This window comes from Schistocerca gregaria, chromosome 3, assembly GCF_023897955.1.
Source record: "Schistocerca gregaria isolate iqSchGreg1 chromosome 3, iqSchGreg1.2, whole genome shotgun sequence".
NCBI classification, from domain to species: Eukaryota; Metazoa; Arthropoda; class Insecta; order Orthoptera; family Acrididae; genus Schistocerca; species Schistocerca gregaria.
The window spans coordinates 729097670-729116286 of NC_064922.1; positions in this window are offsets into that span (position 1 = coordinate 729097670).

The window sequence follows — 18617 nt, forward strand, 5'->3', positions numbered from 1 at the left end:
AACGGAAACAGTTAAAAGCTCTAACAAATAAGTTAGCCATATGGCGACGTGAAACGCGGTTTTGTAATTTATTGTTCCATTACTGGGTTTAAGTGTCTCAGTTTGGGCATCAAACCCGTCAGTGGTGTCCCATACTCTATATTATTGTCTGTACATCTGGTTCACTTCTTTTTTGAGCTTTTGCTACCGATACACATTTCTTATTTTCTTTCCTCCTGCTGCAAATATTGGCATAAATGACACAATTCAAAATGTGTAATGTCGTTATAATATGCCGAAGAAATAAGTTTCTATCGCAGCAAAGAACTCTAGATATAGTGAATCCATGGGGCATGCCAAGAGTTAACAGTTCAGAAGAAGAGTAATAGGGCTAGCAAGCAAGTCATTTATCTAATCTATTTGTTTCTCTACCACACTTTCGGTATTTTTACACTTCTTATAGTTCTTTCTACCTACTTCTGCAATTGTTATCCTATTTGTTGTGACCAAAGAGCATCAAAAGCGAAATAAATAAACAACTGAATTCTTTATATCACTTAGCCTTGTGGTTCGACAGATTACATAGTTTTATTAGAACTGCACTCTTCCTTGTGTGCACTGTCCTAAAACTGGCATGACAGTATTAATTACATTGGTAACGCTGCAAGTTGTTTTACCTTTTCTCAGACTTGAAATTTTCACTTCGGTTTCAGCGTTAAATACGACGTACAATGTCATATGATTTCAGTTACTTCTACTACACCATATCAGAGCTTAGTAATAACAGGAAATCGGTCTCACGTGAAGAACTGTTTATCAGTTTCTTAACTAGGATATTTCCACCTTAAAACAATGGTACTATTTTTATGTACACTTTTTTTTTTTTTGGAGAAGTGAATGGTTTATTACCGTTACTGATTATTTCACACCGTGTTACACTCTGTGTGGAATAATTTATCTTGTTTCTTTCATTGCATCACGAGTCTATGAAATACATTTATGCCGTCCTTTATAATGATGACCAGGCAATACTTTATGAGAATCAACACTTTAGTCGAATGTCGACCATGGCATACAGTTCATGCCAAGACAGGATAGCACTTAAAGTTCTTAGTAACGTATGCACTATTATGCCAGAGAGATGATGTACTGAGACTATGAGTGAAGTACCAAAGTGACTGATAGACCATCAAGATCCACTGGGGAAATTAGTATCACTGAACGCAGAGAGAAGACTCGAGATCGTGAGGTGATAAAATATCTATCGTTGGTAGCATACAAGTGTTACCTCTCATTAAATGTAACGTATTAAGAACGAGCGAAAGTAAATGAATCAGTGCTAGTAGTTTCTTGCTCTTTGCGGACGACGCACTTTTCTATTGTTTCCATTTGCTGAGGTTACTATGATGGCTGAATAATTTTCCACACTAGTAAATGTCATACCGTTCGATGGAGACAGTACAGAAGGAATGGTATTTCACTCACCATTTACATGAGGCCTGACACAAACCTTCTTCATGCTCAGTTTTTATCAAATTTTTAGATCTTGTTCACGTTATGGTTAACTGAACTTTGTACGACACGAAATCACAAAGTTGGTATTTTTGAAAGAAAAAGAGTAGATGTTCTGAAGAAATGTATACGTTAAACAGTATCAGCTGCTTTAAAATGAGACAGTTTAATTTTATAAAATTAAAAATGTACACTATAAGAAACAAAACTGTGAAAACTTTTTGTTTAAATTCTTGAATATAACACTACTGCTCCATAATACGATAACAATGTGATACTATCAATTAATCTTCGCCGTGTGGAAAAGCACACCTGACACTAATGTTAATTACTAATGGGAACTGTCTCTGCTGTTACATAATACATTTGGTGTCTCACAATACAGCTACAGTGGTTTTCATTACTCAATAACATTGTTATGCACACTGAAGGTGGGAGGTTGAGCTACTAGAAATTGAATAGGGAACACATTAAGTGATGCATAAGCGTCACCGGGCTTTTTCAATGGGGGAAATTTCTAGGATATTTATGTTATGGAACTATATCAAAATTAACTACAGTAATTTCGAGAGTTGTTTTTCCTATTTTAATACTACAAAATCAACCAGGAACCGATATGAAGAGTCTACAGTTATTCTTTACATATAGACACATAAAATAAGAGTTACACAAAAGAGAACCACTATCATATTTTTTCATGAACATCAAGAGGACCGTTAAACATAAATTCCATGTATTATATTTCCCACACCGGTAGTAACATGACAATTTGGGTATTTCCCAATTATTAATAAGGTAAAAGTCTTTTTCAATTAATCGAAAAAGGATTTTGTCGTTGTGCATAAACTATCCAGACATGGCTTGTACGTTGTTCTCCAGTGCATTTTCTATGCTGCAGATAAATCATTGAATTCGTCTTTAATGACTATAAAGCCAAGATATATCCGCCCCAAAGGTGCTGGATCTGTTATTTGAATGGGATCTGGTATGGATCTACAAATGCCGAAAGCGGATACAAGGGTAGCGGAGTACGTGTGGAGCGCACATGGGGTTTTTTTAGGTTAGAGAATTCCCTCCCTAGCCCCGACAGGACGCGTCCTGAGACGCGGCAAGGTAGGAGTAGGCAAAATGCAACAGGGAATAACAATATTAATGTGCTAATAGTATACTGCAGGAGCGGTTATACAAAGGTCCCAGAACTGCTCTCATTAATAAACGGTCACGACGCCCGTATAGTACTAGGGACAGAAATTTGGCTGAAACCAGACGTAAACAGTAATGAAATCCTAAGCTCGGATTCGAATGTATACCGCAGAGACAGGCTGGACATAAAGGGGGAGGCGTGTTTATAGCGATAGGGAGTGCAATAGTATCGAAGGAAATTGAGGGAGATCCGAATTGTAAAATGATTTGGGTGAAGGTCACGGTTAAAGCAGGCTCAGACATGGTAATGGGAAGTCTCTGTAGGCCCCCGGGCTCAGCAGGTGTTGTGGCTGAGCAGCTGAAGGATAATTTGGAAAATATTTCGAGTAGATTTCCCCACCATGTTATAGTTCTGGGTAGAGATTTTAACTGGCCGGATATAGACTGGGAGACTCAAACGTTCATAACGGGTGGCAGGGACAAAGAATCCAGTGAAATTATTTTAAGTGCTTTATCTGAAAACCACCTTGAGCAGTTAAACAGAGAACAGACTCGTGGCAATAACATATTAGACCTTCTGGTGACAAACAGACCCGAACTATTTTAAACAGTTAATGCAAAACAGGGAATCAGCGATCATGAAGCGGTTACTGCATCGATGATTTCAGCCGTAAACAGAAATATTAAAAAAGGTTGGAACATTTTTCTGTTAAGCAAAAGTGACAAAAAGCAGATTACAGAGTACCTGACACAAAAGTTTTGTCTCAAGTACAGATAGTGTTGAGGATCAGTGGACAAAGTTCAAAACCATCGTACAATATGCGTTAGATGAGTATGTGCCAAGCAAGATCGTAAGAGATGGAAAAGAGCCACCATGGTACAACAACCGAGTTAGAAAACTGCTGCGAAAGCAAAGGGAACTTCACAGCAAATATAAACATAGACAAAGCCTTGCAGACAAACAAAAATTACACGAAGCGAAATGTAGTGTGAGGAGGGCTATGCGATAGGCGTTCAATGAATTCTAAAGTAAAGTTCTATGTACTGACTTGGCAGAAAATCCTAAGAAATTTTGATCTAATGTCAAAGCGGTAGGGGATCAAAACAAAATGTCCAGACACTCTGTGACCAAAATGGTACTGAAACAGAGGATGACAGACTAAATGCCGAAATAGTAAATGCCTTTTTCCAAAACTGTTTCACAGAGGAAGACTGCACTGTAGTTTCTTCTCTAGATTGTCGCACAGATGACAAAATGGTTGATATATAAATAGACGACAGAGGGATAGAGAAACAAAAACAATTAAAATCGCTCAAAAGAGGAAAGGCCGCTGGACCTGATGGGATATCAGTTCGATTTTACACAGAGTACGCGAAGGAACTTGCCCCCCTTCTTGCAGCGGTGTACCGTAGGTCTCTAGAAGAGCGTAGAGTTCCAAAGGATTGGAAAAGGGCACAGGTCATCCCCATTTTCAAGAAGGGACGTCGAACAGATGTGCAGAACTAAGGACCTATATCTCTAACGTCGATCAGTTGTAGAATTTTGGAACACGTATTAAGTTCGAGTATAATGACTTTTCTGGAGGCTAGAAATCTACTCTAAATCTACTCTGTAGGATTCAGCATGGGTTTAGAAAAAGACGGTCGTGTGAAACCCAGCTCGCGTTATTCGTCTACGAGACTAAGAGGGTCAAAGGTAGATGCCGTGTTTCTTGACTTCTGCAAGGCGTTCGATACAGTTCCCCACAGTCGTTTAATGAACAAAGTAAGAGCATATGGACTATCAGACCAATTTTGTGATTGGATTGAGGAGTTCCAAGATAACAGAACGCAGCTTGTCATTCTCATTGGAGAGAAGTCTTCCGAAGAAAGAGTGATTTCAGGTGTGCCGCAGGGGATTGTCATAGGACCGTTGCTATTCACAATATACATAAATGACTTGGTGGATGACATCGGAAGTTCACTGAGGCTTTTTGCAGATGATGCTGTGGTGTATCGAGAGGTTGAAACAATGGAAAATTGTACTGAAATGCAGGAGCATCTGCAGTGAATTGACACGTGGTGCAGGGAATGGCAATTGAACCTCAATGTAGACAAGTGTAATGTGCTGCGAATACATAGAAAGATAGATCCTTATCATTTAGCTACAAAATAGCGGGGCAGCAACAGGAAGCAGTTAATTCCATAAATTATCTGGGAGTACGCATTAGGAGTGATTTGAAATGGAATGATAATAAAGTTGATCGTCGGTAAAGCAGTTGCCAGACTGAGATTCATTGGAAGAATCCTGAAGAAATGCAATCCGAAAACAAAGGAAATAGGTTACAGTACGCTTATTCGCCCACTGCTTGAATACTGCTCATCACTGGGGGATCCGTACTAGTTAGGGTTGATAGAAGAGATAGAGAAGATCCAACGGAGAGGATCACGCTTCGTTAGAGGATCATTTAGTAATCGCGAAAGCGTTACGGAGATGATAGATAAACTCCAGTGGAAGACTCTGAAGGAGAGACGCTCAGTTGCTCGGTACGGGCTTTTGTTCAAGTTTCGAGAACATACCTTCACCGAAGAGTCAAGCAGTATATTGCTCCCTCCTACATATATCTCGCGAAGAGACCATGAGGATAAAATCAGAGAGTTTAGAGCCCACACAGAAGCATACCAACAATCCCTCTTTCCACTAACAGTATAAGACTGGAATAGAAGGGAGAACCGATAGAGGTACTCAGGGTACCCTCCGCCACACACCGTCAGGTGGCTTGCGGAGTATGGATGTAGATGTAGATGTAGATCATCCATGTTTTTGTCAGTCTTCAAAGAGATGTCGGAATCAGAATCGTGCTTCTAGTTTTTCATCACTGTTGAGTACGTATCACATCTTTGGCCATAGGCTTCCTCGCTCTCCTGCTTTCGACCTATTATTTTTCTTTCCGCTCGGAGGTTTCCTCGTGTAACACTAAGTATTGCTTGAGTGGCGGTCTTCTGGCATTGTGTTGCTGGCGTATTGGATGGGCGGCAACCCGCGGTGCACCGCTAGAAACAGGTGCAGAACTCAACACTGAACACCAGTGACTGCCGCAAATTCTTCCGTTGATGCTAGGTCGACTTCAAGCCATATATGTTTTTTCTCGTGTGGTTTCAGCGATTAACGACATATGGGAACGCGAGACCTCAACCCACTATTTAGTAATGTTTTGCCGGCGATTCGTTGCGGCACTTCAAAGAATCCAACGAATTTCTTGTAGTGTTAGTATATGATTCGTCATCAGTTTTTCTAGTAGAGTGTGTATTTTATTTGATGTAGTGATTAAGTACTCCAACTCATATTTCTCATAGCAATTTGTCATTAAAAAGATTTAATAAATTTTTCGATTGTTATGGTGGCGCGGTTTCTTAAAAAAATTAAGTATCGCGTAATTGTGAAAGGATGATTATAATGCAAAAGTAATTGTACAAGAAAGCTGCTTTTTTGTAGACTATTATTAAGGTTTACAGGTGGAAACAGGGAATTACTTTTATCAGGTTTTCTTATAAAATTGTTTGTATTATCTAGATAATATTTTTAACATGATGGTGTTTCGGTGGGCTTGGGGAAAGTAGGCATGGTCTAGGGCTGTTGCGATTTTAAATTGCAATAGGTGGGTATTAGAGTGAGGCGTGAGGAGGAGACACTTAATAGCAACCCAAGCGATGAGGAAGTGACAGGTTTATAATGTGGGAGACAGTGTGAAAAGGCAGCCTAACACATACAGTCGTCACCCTCGTGTTCTCTTTTTTTTCAGTAAGCAACATCAACGCTCAAGTGCTGTGTAAGTAACACTTCTGAATATGATTTCGGGTGGGTGTGGGTAGTACCTTTTACATTGATTTGTAACATTCTTTCTACAATGGAGAGTGTATGTAGTGCCACAAAAATCGTCAGTAACTAGAAGCTGACACGTCGTTTGTCTTTTTGTAGTTTCCTAAGGACCTATGAAACAGCGCATGACAGAAAGGTTTCCTTATATTGGTGTTTCGGGCTACAGTTATTCAATGAAGACTGTCGTTTTCCTTTAAGAACAAAAATACAGTTACTAATCAGAAGAAGACCTGATAATTTACATAAAGACTTTGTACATCTACAGAAAAACGTGAAGTTTAGCTCACCACACTGCCACTCAAATCAGTCGATGTGAAACAAAGAAAACATTTGTGGAGTGCATTACCTACATTATCCAACGTATCGAGCGAGCCACCACACCTGCAGCATTAGGGAAATACACATGGACATGATAACAAAAGGTCAAAACTGTGGACCAACAAACATGTGTAACGGATTAAGTCACAGGCAGAAGAGGCTCAATGGTACCAAAACAGAGTTGCACAGCCACATGTAAATAGGTGCTGGTTCACTAAAAATTCATTGAAGCGTGACCGCTCTCCTGGACAGCAGGGCATGTCACACCACCGGCTACACACAGCAGCAGATTGGGCGCTAGCGTTTCAGTCCACAGCGGGTCACTAGTTCTACCCTCTGAGGCAGATGCACGGTTCCTAGCCAGCCAGCGGCGGGCCACTTTACGTCTCGCTACCGTGGGCAGTTGTCTGGGCTCCCAACACACACCAGAGACATGAAGGGAGAGGCCGCAGATGCGGAAGCCGTATTTGGGCACTCGTTGTCCCCTGCGTTCTTAACCAAGCCGGTGAGGAAGCGCGCCATGGGTCGCCTCGCAGCAAGCAGCACTGAGGTGGCAGAGGTGAAAGCCGCTAAGTCAGCTGACAATGCATCCTAACGTCGACGCAACTCAGCAACCGTACAAGGCCGACACACAGTGGGATGCTGCACACGTCGCTGAGACTGTCATTCCGCCCCAAGCCCTTTGCATACAGTGAAGTGGTGTCCTCAGCATTGTGGGACCCAGTGATGCAGACCGAAAGGAATGGGAGCACTGAAGCTGGAAATAATAAATCACTTCGGAAATTCAGGCAAGTCTTAATACGGTGCTTTCTATCTCTTCCCACTACATTTGGTACACTTTTTGTGGGATTTAATTACTTTTGTATTCGTTTGAGTATGATATTACTGCGTATGACGATACTGAGGTGTAGGGAGTCATGTTATTTTTATACTTAATTGTTTTGTTTCAGGATTAAAGGGGATTGAAAGAAACACAATGGTAGAGCCAGGAACGCGAGGTTTTGTCGCAAACAGAAGCGGTACAAATTTTGTTGGAAAAGGTAGCACAGTTGACAGCGGACAACAAACAGTTGACGAGTGAATTAACATCTAGAAGTGAGTGAGAATTAGCATCAGACCAGTGGTTGTTGTCTAGAATGCTGCAGCGGGAAATTGATCCAACTGCTGTGAGTTTGAATATTCCATTTTCTGGCAATGCATCTGAGGATGTGCGTTCGTTTACAGAGGACTTGTAAACTTCAGCTGTGATGAATGGTTGGTTAGATGAACAGTTGTTACATTTAGCCAAACTGATATTAACGGGTGAAGCAAAGACATATGTTAGGTGTTCTGAGGCCTTAAGGAAGGCTGACAGTCTAAGCAGTTGTGGAGGGGCTTTTATAAAGGTACAGGAAAGAGACTAGCACTCAGTACTTTAGGAAGAAGTCAAGTACAATGATGAAGGGACAGGGAAGGGTGGTAGAGAAATTTACAGAGAGAATAAGAGAAAATAACGACTACACTTACGAGTTCTGTCAGAGCGATGAAGTGAATGTTTTTCTGTTACAGGAGGCCGAGCAAAGGGCACTTGATGTATTTTTTAGAGGATTACCGTCGCATTTATGGCGGAAAGTGCGTGAAAGGACTCCGAAAGATTTGTATTTGGCCGTTCGGTTGGCAATCCAATGTGAGGAAACACACATGGCAACGGGGGTACATGATAGACAAGCACTGTTTACAGCAGGTATCAAACGTTGTGAATGTGGTCGTAGAGGACGTGTGCAGAGGCAATGTACTCAGTCACCGAGGAATAGAGGAAGGGGTGGAAATAAGCAGTGTGGAGGATGGAGAAGTGGAGTTAGTAGAGGAGGCCCAAGACACACCTAAGGGAGCTCCCATTTAATGTCAATGCAACAAATATGTATGTAGAGGTGTAATGTTTAGTGGTAGGATCCGAAGGAAGTAAAGGGTTTAAAATTTAGTTGGACACAGGGGCGCAAGTGTCTGTAACTCCTAAGAGTTTAATGGGACAAAGGAAGTTAGACCCACCACGTTACAGGTTGCATGGATTGGGGATAAGGAGGTCATACCTTCGGGGTCAGTGGCAGTTGATTTTCGCATAGGGAAAGTCCGATTTTATGTAAGTTTGGAGGTAGTACCATGTGTAAGCGAGGGCTACGACATGATCCTAGGAGTAGATTTTGTGTGTCAACATCATGTCAAAAGTGATCTAGGACTACGAACTGTGAAATTAGTGGATCGTTACTTCCGCTAGGGGAAACTTGTCGTTGCAGAGCTGTCGCGAGGTACGTTCAACATAATAAACAAACCAATGGAACGGCGTATATTACCATTAAGGCTTAATTCGCATGAGTGTGTGTCTGGTGGTACCAGAAAGTAGTTTTAGGTAAGTGTGGAGTCGAATCTACCTGTGGGTGCATTATGGGTTGTTGAACCACAGGAAGATAAAGAAGTTTTTGGTCCATTAGGTTATTTTGAGAAATGTAGTACTGTATGCATACTGGAGGAGAACGATGGGCGCATAGTTCCCATGAATGTGGATAATTTCAGCGCTGTACACGCAAATTCGAGGAAAGGAGTTTTTGTAGAAAATTAGGATATGCCAGATAACGAAGACTGATGTTCGAGAGGTAGGCGAAGCGATCAACAACTAACTGCCAATAGAACTGCATTGCATGATAAAATTAATTATTTGAAACGAGGCGAAAGAGAGCATATTGAAGAATTTTTGTGGGACTTTAAGGATTTGATTTTTCAGCAAGGGCCGTTGCCAACAACTCCATTAGTTCAACGTAGGATACCAACAGGGAATAAAGCACCTGTCTACCATAAACCATAAAGAATTCCGAGATATTTGCAGCCGATTGTGGAGGATTTCATTGATCAGCAGCTTGCGGACGGTATTACAGATCCTAGTAATATTTGCTGCGGAATGGGCATTGTGGTTGTGCCTAAAATATCTGCGGATTTAACTTAGAAATACAGGATCTGTTGTGATTATTGATACCTCAACAATAAGAGAGCAACTGACACATACCACATTCCAAACATATTGCAGACTTTGGATCACTTAGGATAGTGCCAGTACTTCTCCAAGATGGATTTGAGAACCGGTCATCATCAGTTAGAGGTGGCTCCAGAGGATTGTCCACAAACTGCGTTCCCTACTCCTGGAGGTCATTACCAGTACTTTAGAATGCCATTCGGGTTGAAAGACGCTCCGGGAACGTTAAAGAGGTTGCTAAACAGTACGTTAAAGGGGTTTGAACCACAGCAGTTTCTTGTCTATTTGGATGACATTATAGTGTATTCAAGTAGTATGGAGCAGCATAGACAGCAGTTAAGGGAATTCCTTATGAATTTAAGAACAGCTATTTTGACGTTGAGCCTGAAGAACTGTCATTTTGCATTGGAAGAAATCAAACATTTAGCTCATACCATCAGTAAAGATGGAGTGCGAACAGATCCATGGTTGGTGCAGGCTGTAAGGGATTTTCGGCAGCCGAAAACAGTTAAGCAAGTGCAATCATACGTTGGAATTTGCAATTTATATCTAAAGTTCGTGAAAGGTTTTGCACATTTTGCGCAGCCATTAACGCGATTGTTACGGAAGGGTGTGAAATATGTGTGGACACAAGAGTGTCAGATAGCGTTTGACCAACTGAAAGAAATGTTAACATCAAGTCCTGTTCTTGTATTTTAGATTTTGAAAAGGAGGTTCTACTAGTATGCGATGCATCGAATGAAGTATTAGGGTGTGATCTTAGTCAGGAAATTGGTGGGAAAGAGTTCCCTATAGCCTATGCATCTAGGCAGTAGAATGCAGCAGAGAGGGTACACTCAACAACAGAGAGGGAGACGCTTAGAGTAATATACCCTACTGGAAATGGAAAAAAGAACACATTGACACCGGTGTGTCAGACCCACCATACTTGCTCCGGACACCGCGAGAGGGCTGTACAAGCAATGATCACACGCACGGCACAGCAGACACACCAGGAACCGCGGTGTTGGCCGTCGAATGGCGCTAGCTGCGCAGCATTTGTGCACCGCCGCCGTCAGTGTCAGCCAGTTTGCCGTGGCATACGGAGCTCCATCGCAGTCTTTAACACTGGTAGCATGCCGCGACAGCGTGGACGTGAACCGTATGTGCAGTTGACGGACTTTGAGCGAGGGCGTATAGTGGGCATGCGGGAGGCCGGGTGGACGTACCGCCGAATTGCTCAACACGTGAGGCGTGAGGTCTCCACAGTACATCGATGTTGTCGCCAGTGGTCGGCGGAAGGTGCACGTGCCCGTCGACCTGGGACCGGACCGCAGCAACGCACGGATGCACGCCAAGACCGTAGGATCCTACGCAGTGCCGTAGGGGACCACACCGCCACTTCCCAGCAAATTAGGGACACTGTTGCTCCTGGGGTATCGGCGAGGACCATTCGCAACCGTCTCCATGAAGCTGGGCTACGCTCCCGCACACCGTTAGGCCGTCTTCCGCTCACGCCCCAACATCGTGCAGCCCGCCTCCAGTGGTGTCGCGACAGGCGCGAATGGAGGGACGAATGGAGACGTGTCGTCTTCAGCTATGAGAGTCGCTTCTGCCGTGGTGCCAATGATGGTCGTTTGCGTGTTTGGCGCCGTGCAGGTGAGTGCCACAATCAGGACTGCATACGACCGAGGCACACAGGGCCAACACCCGGCATCATGGTGTGGGGAGCGATCTCCTACACTGGCCGTACACCTCTGCTGATCGTCGAGGGGACACTGAATAGAGTACAGTACATCCAAACCGTCATCGAACCCATCGTTCTACCATTCCTAGACCGGCAAGGGAACTTGCTGTTCCAACAGGACAATGCACGTCCGCATGTATCCCGTGCCACCCAACGTGCTCTAGAAGGTGTAAGTCAACTACCTGGCCAGCAAGATCTCCGGATCTGTCCCCCATTGAGCATGTTTGGGACTGGATGAAGCGTCGTCTCACGCGGTCTGCACGTCCAGCACGAACGCTGGTCCAACTGAGGCGCCAGGTGGAAATGGCATGGCAAGCCGTTCCACAGGACTACATCCAGCATCTCTACGATCGTCTCCATGGGAGAATAGCAGCCTGCATTGCTGCGAAAGGTGGATATACACTGTACTAGTGCCGACATTGTGCCTGCTCTGTTGCCTGTGTCTATGTGCCTGTGGTTCTGTCAGTGTGATCATGTGATGTATCTGACCCCAGGAATGTGTCAATAAAGTTTCTCCTTCCTGGGACAATGAATTCACGGTGTTCTTATTTCAATTTCCAGGAGTGTATTTATATACGAGAAGGTTTCGGGTAGTGACAGATCGTGTGGCGTTGAAGTGGTTGCTAGGGTTGAAGGATCCGTCCACTAGACTCGCTAGATGGGCTGTGCGGCTTAGTGAATACCACTATGAGATGGTGCACAAGCACGGCAAGAAGCATGGCAAAGCACTAAGTAGGAAGGTAGCAAAAGTAGAATTCGTCGGTTATGACCTGTCAGTATGGCAAGAATTACAGGATGTGGACACCAACTGTAAATTGTATCGGACACCTCCACAATTTTATATGTATGATGGTCTTCTGTGCAGGGAAACGAAGTTAGGATCAAGGGTAGTAGTGCCAGCAAGGCTGGGAGATGAGGTTTTAAAAGAGGCCCATGGTAACTAGTTATCTGGTCATGGAGGATGTAAAGCGATGAACAGGAGAGTGGTGGAGAGGAAATGGTGAAGAATTAGGAATGTAGATGTGGATGAGTGTGTCAAGAATTGTATACCATGTGTGCAGAGAGCAGATTTGAGTCCAAAACAGATACAAACACAACGATTGGTGGAAGTGATACGTCTACTCTCTATGTTGGAGACTGATGTCTTAGGACCTTTCAAGAGAACACCATCGGGGAACAGGTTCTTTGTGACAATAATAGACCACTTTTCTCTAAGACAACATCGGAAATACTTCGATTCTCTTCTTAGCGGCGCTAAAAAACACATTTCTACGAATTTTTTCCTCAAATGAAGATATATGTTTGATACTAGGTGACGTCTATTGGCCAGCAACGCCCTTTTTGCCAGTATTAGACTGTCCATTATGGGTTTTTTGCTGTCTAGGTAGCAGAATAGTTTAATTACATCTACTTTGCAATCACTAGCTATAATATTAGGTTTGCTGCTGTCGTCAGACTGTTCATTCCATTCAGCAAATGGTGTAATTCTCCTGCTGTTTAACTGAGGATGGCAATATCATCAGTGAATCTTAACATTGCTATGCCACCACCTTGAAAACGCACTCTTGTTCCGTTTATTTATTTCCTCCATCGTTTCTTCGACGTACATCTGGCATACAAGCAGTAAAAGAATACATCCCTGTCATAAGCCATTTTTACTCTATGCATTTTGTTATTGGTCTTCCACTCTTATTATTCCCCCTTGGTCAAGTGCACATTTTATAATACCCGTTAATTGGACAGTGACGAATACTATCTCCAGGTAGACAAATCCTATGTTCGTAATTGGCCATTTTGGCCTCCAGTAACTCGTATTTTTCGTACCAATTTAGGTTTACACGTCGATCGACAAACTCGGAGAAACCATTTAGATTTTAGAAATTCGTTGTTGGGTGTTACTTGTATATATTAGTCAGGTAGTAAACTGTAAAGTAATAAAGATTTTGAAAATCTGATTACACCATCAGAATCGTCGTGAAAGTAATTGTAATGTACGAGGTGCATTCAAGTTCTAAGGACTCCGATTTTTGTTTCTAATTAACTACTCACCCGAAATCGATGGAAGTGGCGTTACTTCTCGACGTAATCGCCCTGCAGACGTACACATTTTTCACAACGCTGACGCCATGATTCCATGGCAGCGGCGAAGGTTTCTTTAGGAGTCTGATTTGACCACTGGAAAATCGCTGAGGCAATGGCAGCACGACTGGTGAATGTGCGCCCATGGAGAGTGTCCTTCATTGTTGGAAAAAGCCCAAAGTCACTAGGAGCCAGGTCAGGTGAGTAGGGAGCATGAGGGATCACTTCAAAGTTGTTATCACGAAGAAACTGTTGCGTAACGTTAGCTCGATGTGCGGGTGCGTTGTCTTGGTGAAACAGTACACCCACAGCCCTTCCCGTACGTTTTTGTTGCAGTGCAGGAAGGAATTTGTTCTTCAAAACATTTTCGTAGGATGCACCTGTTACCGTAGTGCCCTTTGGAACGCAATGCCTAAGGATTACGAACTCGCTGTTCCAGAACATGGACACCCTCATTTTTTAAGCACTGGCGGTTACCCGAAATTTTTTTGGTGGCGGTGAATCTGTGTGCTTTCATTGAGCTGACTGGCGCTTTGTTTCTGGATTGAAAAATGGCATCCACGTCTCATCCATTGTCACAACCGACGAAAAGAAAGTCCCATTCATGCTGTCGTTGTGCGTCAACACTGCTTGGCAATATGCCACATGGGCAGCCATGTGGTCGTCCGTCAGCATTCGTGGCACCCAACTGGATGACACTTTCCACATTTTCAGGTCGTCATGCAGGATTGTGTGCACAGAATCCACAGAAATGCCAACTCTGGAGGCGATCTGTTCAACAGTCATTCGGCGATCCCCCAAAACAATTCTTCCACTTTCTCGATCATGTCGTCGGACCGGATTGTGCGAGCCCGAGGTTGCTTCGGTTTGTTGTCACACGATGTTCTACCTTCATTAAACTGTCGCACCCACGAACGCACTTTCGACACATCCATAAATCCATCACCACATGTCTCCTTCAACTGACCATGCATTTCAATTGGTTTCACACCACGGAAATTAGGAAAACGAATGATTGCACGCTGTTCAAGTAAGGAAAACGTCACCATTTTAAGTATTTAAAACAGTTCTCATTCTCGCCGCTGGCGGTACAATTCCCGGTGCTGTACGGTGCTGCCATCTCTCGGACGTATTGACAATGTACGCGGCCTCATTTTAAAACAATGGGCATGTTTCTATCTCTTTCCAGTCCGCAGAAAAAAATCGGAGGCCTTAGAACTTGAATGCACTTCGTACATGTTTCTTTTTAAGGTATCTTGGTTCCTCTGCCTATTACTACTTTCTACATGAACTGTCAAATATCTGCCATTATGGTTACACAATGTCTGCCATCTTTGGCATTCCTGGCATACAAATCTCCTTCATCGACACAAAGCCCATTCCTCAACACAGCATCACCATGGAATTACCAGCCATGCGGTCGGCCTGGACCACACCCTGTGGCAACCCCTCTTTCTCCATCTTACGTTTGCACCACGCAATTGCTAATGAGCCCTACCAGCCGAGTGGCCCATGCAGCCATGCCAACCCAGTACTTACATTATTTTTAGGGCTCCACAACTTGTCCGTTTCCTCACAACTTTCCACCTTATTCAACCTTCCAAAGCTCTTTTAAATTCTGAATCAAATACTAGATCCCATGTCTCTGCACTCTTTTTTGGACTTCACCAACGTTTCTTTCTTTTTTTTGTATATGCTGCTTGACTCCTTCCAATAATAATTTCTTCTTTGGTTTGTTCACAATTTTCTCGCATTCATTGTGTCCTAGTTTGCCTGCTGTTCCTATTTATTTCATTCCTAAGTGGCTTGTTTTTCTCTTTCCTGAATTTCTCTGAATGTTTCTGTAATTCCCTCTTTTATCAGTCAATTGAATTATTTCTTCTATACCTAAGGGTCCTTCATATTGACTTTCTTTGAACCTATGTTTTTCATTCCAACATTTGTGATTGCTCAGAGATTACTCTTATTTGGCAAACTGCCAGTACTGCACATTGACAAATGGGGTCCTGTCCTGAAAGAAAATAGAGGTAACCGCCAATGTCATGGGCAAGTTTTTATCGAGTATAAATGATGTGTGGGCACTGAAGCACAACACATTTTTGCTGTCAACCTGGAGACAGGGATTTTCTCAGCTTTGTTCACTTTTGTAAAACATTTATTTACCACAGCGGGTTTCGATAAGACAGAATTTCCATTTTCTGATCAGTGAATAGTGTACATAAAGTGTAAAGCGTATGAAAATATGAAAAATATCGTGCAACATTAAAAATGTAAAATATAGAATGAATTATCTTTATATATTATTTGATAATGGTTAATGTAAGTGTCCAATTAGAACTATAAACGTACTCCATGGCTGCAGCGCCTGAGACCGCTCGGCTAATCCCGCGCGCCTCTAAACCACTATTTACAGTATGTTTGTCCAAATGCATACGTCTCATATTACAAGCCACAGAGTACGGTACTTCAGTGACTGAAGAGCACTACTGAACTGATTCACGGGGAATGTTTTACTGGAATCGGTCATTGTAAATAAATATTTACAAATGCAGGCTTGGTTGAGAAGTTGTTTCACTCCAAGTGAATATATATCCTTTATTACCCAGTATGAGAAAGTTACTATATTTATTGTGGCACTCCAAATTCAGTTTGGATTTGTAGCCTAGAGAACTATCTAGCAAGACTTCAAGAACTTTTTACGTACTTGGTGGGTGACAGCAGTTATAGTTGTATTACAATGACAAAAACTAAATAAAGCTCCAGCGCACGCTCGTCGAGCAAGTGTTTCAATATTCTCGGGCTCTCTTCGCACAAACCATTAGTTCTGGAGAAAAAAAATGGGTATGACTTTTTTGGAGGGACATTTTGTATTGCGACACGTTTTCTCTGGACGGTGGAGTTTTCGAATTTTTCAAGAAAAACGTACACAAGTGATACTAAATGTGTTCTACCTCGGAAACCATTCGGAATAGGGCATACGTCCATACGAAGTTTTCTGTTCAGAATCACTGTCACGGCTCAAAGCATGTACTTTTCCTCCTGTCTCACCCTGCATATACAGGCAGGCCTTGACGATGTACTGCTCTAAAATGTTATCGTTTATCTGCAGCTGCAAACTTCATTCTGTTCTAAGGATCAGTTAATAGTTCTTACGTCTCAACCACATTATTTTATTTGTCTGTGCTTTAGAATATGTACCGACAACTCGTGCATAAATTGACACTAGTTGACGGTATTCATACAAGATTAGGAAACTCAGACCTCTCGTGCTGCGGTCGAGGCCTATTCAGCCCCCAGCTTCACGCTATTCAGGAGGAAGGCAAGTGGTTCAAGTTAACCGGCCACGACTGGAGTTACGACTTAAATGCGCCGCCCGTCCAGATCAACAACTTGCTGCCGCCCGCTCTCAGACTGGCTTCTAACTTACACCGAATTCACGTTGGAGGGCAGATCCATCCAATTTCCCTACTAGCCAGAGTGATTAGTTAGATACATTGCAAACAACTCCGTGTCTCCTAAAATATATTGCACTGTAGCAACATGAGGTTCGGCGATCGCAGATACAATTGTATAATTTAACTATAAGTTTGCTATGACTACAAATGTTCTGCCAATTTTCCGACGCCTTTTGGATTGTGGTCAGCTTCAAAAGGAAGTGAAATAGATTGTTTCAAGGTATCTTGTTATAGCTGCCGGCAAATCAAATGTACAGACATATGAACTTGAGCCGTGTACAGACACCACTTACGAGATAATTTGTACCATTTCATTTTACGTCCTTTTCATGACGGCCAGTGGCCCAAGGACGCCAAGGAAATTGTGATAAACCACCCTCTTTCGTTCTTGTATTGTAATTCCTTTAATTTTAGGGAACCTAGTTAACAATTATCTGTAGCTTTACGCAGCCATAAGTAGTGTATGGTATCGACAGATTGGAAATTAGAACGATGCTTACTTGTTAGTGCTTGTAAGGCAAGAAACTCATGAATGTGACTAAAAGTATATTAACGACCTCGAATACTTACTTATTTGCTGATGCTCAGAATAATCGATAAATAAAGAAGGAGCAACCACGTCTCAATAAAGTACTTAAATTAAGATGCGCTCTGCAAGTCGCACGTCAGTCGCCACAAAAAAGAAAAGAAAAAAAAAAAAGATCGTGACTGTCACAGGTACATAACGGACGGCAGCTACTCTGGACTTCGGATCCTCAAACCACTGCCGTTTGTAGCACTAGTATTGTCTGGTAAATACTGAAATTAATGTATTGTGGCGATAATCTCGTGAGTTAGACGAGAAAATACTTTAAATCAACTCTGCAGTACTTCTTTCTCTGACTAGGGTCACAAACGGATGCATTCCTTTTGTTCAATAAACTCTTAGTATAAGGTTCTGTCATTCATATAAGATGTATCAGATAACACTGGACATAAAAAAAAGTCTACAAATTATACAGCCGACTATCAGTAATTGAATTAAACTAATCAGTTATTAATTTAAAACAATAAAAGCACTAGTTTTTCATCTCATTGTCTGACCACCACTAAATGAGTAGAAATACAGCTGAACATAAACTCCGTAAGGTAAATGTCAGCAGAAGAAAAAAGAAACCCATTCGCCAAATAACATTCAGAGAAGCCCAACTCGTGCAGCACATCCGAAGATTATTTCACGATATCATACGAAATTTGTAGGTCTAAGTGGTGTGGTACATGATGTCGCGGAAAATGTCGAAGATCCACAATGTGATTAATCACAATACTTATGACGACTGTAGATACTATGAGACAAAAATCGGCACCCAGAAGGACACAGATACTGGCTCCAACACAGTTGCAGTAGGACAGACCACAACGCTTGTTCATCCGGTATTTATACCCCAAATGAGGACATCCGGTTCCAGCGCCATTACGAGACAACTACAAAAACAGCCTCTTCCGACAAAATCCGAATTTTCGGGGTTACACACTAGTGGAAAGCACATAAGTATTTGTGCT